Source organism: Danio rerio, chromosome 2 (genome assembly GCF_052040795.2).
Source record: "Danio rerio strain M-AB ecotype USA chromosome 2, GRCz13ab, whole genome shotgun sequence".
NCBI lineage: Eukaryota > Metazoa > Chordata > Actinopteri > Cypriniformes > Danionidae > Danio > Danio rerio.
In genome coordinates, this window is record NC_141022.1 from 51,538,431 (window position 1) to 51,544,430 (window position 6,000).

Below are 6,000 nucleotides of genomic sequence, written 5' to 3' on the forward strand. Positions count from 1 at the left end.
TTATTTGATGCTCTTACAACTAGGATCAACGACAAGACTTTTGTCAGTTAGTGTATATGGAACAATCTGTATTTAATTCTCTTTTTCTTAAACTATTCAAAGGTAATAAAAAAGAAATAACTGTCCAAAATCATTTGCACTCTTATATCCACACATTGCAATGGCATACTATAAACTGGTACATGTTAGGACATAAAATATATATATTAATAAAAAGTTGTGTCTCAGTAGTAGCTCACATTATCAAATGTTAACAGTTGCTTAGTTTTGTGTGTGTGTGTGTGTGTGTGTGTGTGCGTGCGTGCGTGCGTGCGTTTGTGCTCACACTCAGTCAGATTCCAGTGTGAATTGATTGGATGATAACAAGACGGCACAGAGCAAATTGTCACACAGAAATAAACAAGGAGACAATGTGTGCACTTTTATTTAGAAGTTGATGTTGATCTAGAGTGAAGTAAAATATTTCTTCTGACTGTTCAGACTGGTTTGCACCTTCCTTACTGGTGTGTACATTGGTTGTGAACTGCTTCTATTTATTTATACTGTTCTCCACCTATATGTTATTAAGAGTTTGACATCAACAACATAATTCAGTAAGCTTTTTTATGGTCAACCCCCTCATTGGATAACACATGGTTTAAATAGTTGTGATATTCATTCATATATTCATATATTTATTCATTTTTTTTTCAGCTTAGTACCTGATTTATCAGGGGTAGCCACAGCGGAATGAACCGCTAACTACTCAGGCATATGTTTTACCAACACAATCTCACAGCAATTTGTAACTTTTTGATTTAGCGGCTAATTCATATGAATACAATTTGCTCATCCCCAATAATGGTTGGGTTTAGGGGCGGGGTTGGGTGCCACCTGCCACGCCTCTTTTTAAAATCGAATGTTTTAGTATGACTAAACTGAAAAAGGCTGAAAAGTCTGGGGTTCTTTCCTAGGACTGCTGCCCCCGTGACCCGGCCCCAGAAAAGAGGATGAAAATGAATGAATGAATGATATCATCAGTATTTTAGAAAATACTGTGTGGAATCGTGTCAAGTTTGTAAAGGAATCAATGGCAAAACTAAGTAAACCAAAAGAAACATTTTTTTTATGTGGCCTGGAACTTAGTTAAAAATAAAGTTTATCCAGACTTTATTATTTTGGGATCAGAAAGAATGCAAAGAGAAAAACAACTTGGCTCTGCACATTTGCTTCTCTAATTACTCATGCAAATATGTGGGTGGAGCTAAATTGGCTGTAATATAGAAGCAGGCTGGGTCAATCCATCCTGCTACATAATAAAAAGGGGACATTCCACAATTCAGTATAAAGCTGTTTTTTGATTGAGAAAGTTTTGATTTCTGAAATTGATATTTTTGTAATACAGTAACCGTTACAAGTCAAAAGACCAAGCAAATTTAGATTTCTCAGTTCATGACCTCTTTACATTGGGCCACATTTTCTTGTACATGGTCATGCTCTCTGGACACTTTCCAATTGACTTCTCTGTTTGGACTAGAAATAAGTTAGTGACTCAGAGTGAACACCTCAGGAAACACAGCTCGCAGGAAGACCCGAACAAACCAAAATAAATAATTCCTCAAATTCCTAAATAAATATACACAACAGAATAGACCATTTAGTCTGTCTCTTTCCACTGGGTTTTTCAACTCAATGAGTTTTACATCCGTTTGTTTTCTTTTTCTTAGAAAAATCCTGTGGAACTGTTGAACCTCATTTGAAAAATTGCAGAGCGTTTGCCGTCCTTGTCCTCTCATGTACATTCCTGAACATTTTTTGCTCAAACTTGTGTTCTCTTTCATTTGATTATTAATAATAATTTGACAGAATTTGGTGTATATATGTCCATAGTGCTGGGTTATATGCTCCCAAAACATTTAATCTATGATTTTTTTGACTAATTAGTTATAGTCTGTATAAACCCCCATATAAATCTCATAGATTCTATATTTTGATTAAATAACATATTCTAAAAAAGTACTTACATATGCTCCAATGAGAATATATTCATATTAAATGCTGTAAAAACCACTATGGTGTACTTATGTAAACCGTATATGCTGCTATATACACATTATGTCCCAAACAGATTGACGCGTAACATTTTAACAATGTTACATTAAAATCTAAATGCAGGAATAATGCCTTTTAAGTTTAGCAGAAACTCACATCCGGAAAGCTCATTCACTTCTGACAACAAAATAAAAACATTCAAATGACTTTGTGACATTTAAAGTTGGCAATTTTGTGAAATTTAGGTTAGGCATCTTATGAAACACTGCAAGTATTGTCTGTCAGCATCTGACACTTCAAACTATACGTGCTAACAATATATTACAATTTATTTTAGTCATTAATAAAAACATGACTCCTTTTAAGGACTAATTGGATTTTGCACTTTCCCCTTAGCAGCTCACTCTTGTGTCCTCTTCTATTGTTGCTTATATCATACTATTGCTGATTGATCTAAACAATATTTCCTCATACCATATCATATAAAATATAGATATATCTTAATTCAGTATACTAACCAGCCCTATATGTTAGTTAGCTTTTAGATCTCAGCATCAAAATCAAGCCAGATCAGCCAGACAGATCTTCATGAGATATTTCCTGCCAGCTTTCCCTGTTGGCACAGTAATGAGTGAGTTTATATTGTATGTTTCCTGTGTTTGGTGGTCTTGTTTATTAAGCTGAAGTGATTGAGTGGCTGCACGTGTAGCACAGTTTAAACATCTAATCTGGCACAATCAAAGCCTGAGTATTCACTAGAATTCCAGGAGTTTTTTCTCTTGTCGAATACCCATCACATTAGGGCAAATCAGTGAAATAATAACTTCTGCAAGCATCAATGAACTGTAAATTGTTCTGAATTAAAATATTGGTAATAATAAAAAATAAATAATAATAATAAAAGCAAGAAAGTCACAGGTTTGAATCCCAGCTGGCTCAGTTGGCATTTCTGTGTGGAGTTTGCATGTTCTCCCTATGTTGGCGTGCGGGTTTCCTCCAGGTGCTCTGGTTTCCCCCACATTCCAAAGACATGCACTATAGGTGAATTGGACGATCTAAATTTTCTGTAGTGTATGAATGTGTGTGAATGTGTTAGGGTGTTTCTCAGTACTGGGTTGTGGCTGGATGGGCATCCGGTGCATCCGGAATTGTTGGCTGTTCATTCCGTTGTGGTGACCCCAGATAAATAAGAGTCTAAGCTCTGCAATTAACAACATACTGAATGACCTTAATTTACCTTTAAAAAGACACATCAAAAAATAGTAATGTAGGATAATGTTATCTGCTGGGAACTCTCTGACCCCAGAGCTACAGTGGTACATGCCGCATGGTGGTACATGCCGTATATACAGATTAATGAAACTTTAAAGCAGTGTGTTTACTACTTTTGTATTTTTTGTAAAGTAAATCACTGTCTATTGAGACTATCACAATCTTCTCTTTTCTTCCATGTGTTCAAAATAATGAGAACACTTCCATCAAAGAAATACGCTCTGGCCTGCCATCTTGGTTTCTGTCTGTACTTGCAGGGAGTACATTCTCATTGAGTGCAGGATTTAACGTTAAATATGTTTATTTTAATTTAGCAATTCATTTTTTTCAAAGCTAATAATTAAACTCTCATTGCATATAAAAAATAAATAAAATTAATAATACTTATTTTTTTAGATAATGTGTTGCTTATAGAAATGTAATTATAATAATGTAATAGACATTCATTCCAGTTAGTTAATGGTTAATACACCTAAAAACACTGTTCATTTCTTCACACCATTTGGTAAAAGCAGAGGTGAAATATGTATGGTTATCAGGGTTTTTCCTGGCTCAAAATAAGGTGGGGGTGGTACAGTATCCTGATCATGGAATTTGTTTAGTTTTCGCTACTTTGCTACACATTTTACTTGATTCTTGTAATATTATCAAGTAAAGCATCTTATTATTTGGGCTAATAACATTATTTAAGGCTATAACAGTAAATGTAATACATGGCTAGTGCTTGACCATCACTTGGTGTCTGCCAATAGCCGTAACTGCCTGCCAGATTTTTGTTAAAAGGCATAACTGGTACAAATTTCGTTGAGGTGGTTTAAAACCTCAAGGATACACCAACATGCATAATCAAGTGATCAAAAAGTGCAAAATGCAATCAATGTCTATTGAATGTTTAATGACCCCTGGAGTGGTGTCCAACAACTGGTTTAAAGAGCATCAATGCAGTTTGCACATTTTATGAACAGTTTAGATCTGTCTGATATCGCCATCTACCTGTGCATATATTTTACTACATAGTGTTGAGAGGAAAACGGTCAGACTAAATCTCTGGTAGTTAGGACAGTTTTAAAGCTAGTTTCCTAGTATCATGTATATTGTCTCTCTGTAAAACTGGTGGAACAATCAGTGGATCAATGCTTTCATACAGTTAGTGACTGAACTTAAAAAAAAAAAACATAATATCTGTCATAGAAATGCATTTCAAAATGACACGGTAAATTTATTTATTTATTTATTTATTTATTTATTTATTTATTTATCAATCATTTATTTTTTTCTTTTCAAGAGCTCAGGACATAATACAGAAACATAATGAAAAAGAGTTGTTCTAGAAAGCAATATGCATCATTAATTGTATGCAGAAAAATGATTAGATTCTTATTCTATAGTGCAATGCATATTAAAATTGTGTTGCACTTATATTTAACTATTTGATTTATTTTAAAGGAATGTTTAGCATCAAGTGTCCTAAAACAAAGCTTTAGTAATTAGATTGTGGTATATAATGCGAAAAGGAGAGAGGAATGATTATACTGTTTACGCTTGTGTATACAGAGAAAGATGTGTTTATATTCTAAACCAGTGGTTCTCAAACTTTTTTCATCAAGTACCACCTCAGAAAAAAATTGTCTCTCCAAGTACCACCAAAATGAGCAGTATTGAATTACAGTAGCGTAGTCGGCTCAGTAAAGCGGCTACAACTCTGCACAGTTAAAAAAACGTGGCAGATTACCTCAGAAATATAGGCTATATGTCATATATGGCATATTATATACATCATTTTTGATAAATTTTGAAATATATGTAGCATGTACATGACATATTTCATTCCTCCGCGTACCACTAGAAGGAAGCCCACGTACCACTAGTGGTACACGTACCACAGTTTGAGAACCACTGTTCTAAACAATGTGAATGCATTACATTTTAAAGCATAAAACATGCTTAAGCATTTCATAAATCATCCTTATAAACATGAAAAAAGCACTTTACATACATTATTATATAGTATTTTTAACTATCAAGGATCATGCCACAACTAATGCATGTGAAACGTTATCATGAATTAGTGTGAGTTGTAATAATAGAAGCGTGTAATTATCATTGAACTGGCTGATCAGGGAGTCTTGTCCAGGGAGACTCAGAGTGGAGGAGTTCTCTCTTTTGTTAATTCATTAACCCCATTAAAGCATTTTAGGAATATTTCAATATATGATTCTGTAAAACATAAAATAAAATGTAAATATATTGTATGCTTGAAAATCACTAAAATTAGGTTATGGAATCACCATATAGCTCTTCACATAGCTCATATAGTTGTCTTTTAGCTCTGTAATAGTTTTTTTTCTCTATTGTTGTCTCATATTTCCACATGAACCTTTCTTTTGAATGAGCTCAAACAATAAGAAAAGGGGTTGATTTATCATCACATGCTACTGTAAAAACACGCTGAGGACAGGTGTGATGTGCTCTGATTTTCTGTTTCTGGTCAGAATCCTGGCAGCAGCATTTTAAATGAGCTGCAACTGTCTGACTGTGTTTTTGGGAAGACCAGATGGCCATTACAACAATCCACCCTGCTGCAGATAAAAGCGTGAACAAGTTTCTCTAAGCCTTCACACAATTTAATTACTGCTTTGACATGACTACTGAACCTAAGATTTGAATGTAGAATCACACCAAGATTCTTGACTTGAT

General features: G+C 34.2%; 1 long non-coding RNA gene across 1 annotated transcript; it reads right to left on the minus strand.

Annotated features, from left to right (window-relative positions):
- Positions 1–691: 691 nt before the first annotated feature.
- Positions 692–5,601, minus strand: LOC147846498 (uncharacterized). The gene is made up of 4 exons (XR_015479088.1): positions 5,201–5,601; positions 4,365–4,876; positions 3,333–4,092; positions 692–3,249 (listed from the first exon to the last, which is right to left on the minus strand). It is a non-coding gene; the product is annotated as an uncharacterized LOC147846498 (long non-coding RNA).
- Positions 5,602–6,000: the final 399 nt, after the last annotated feature.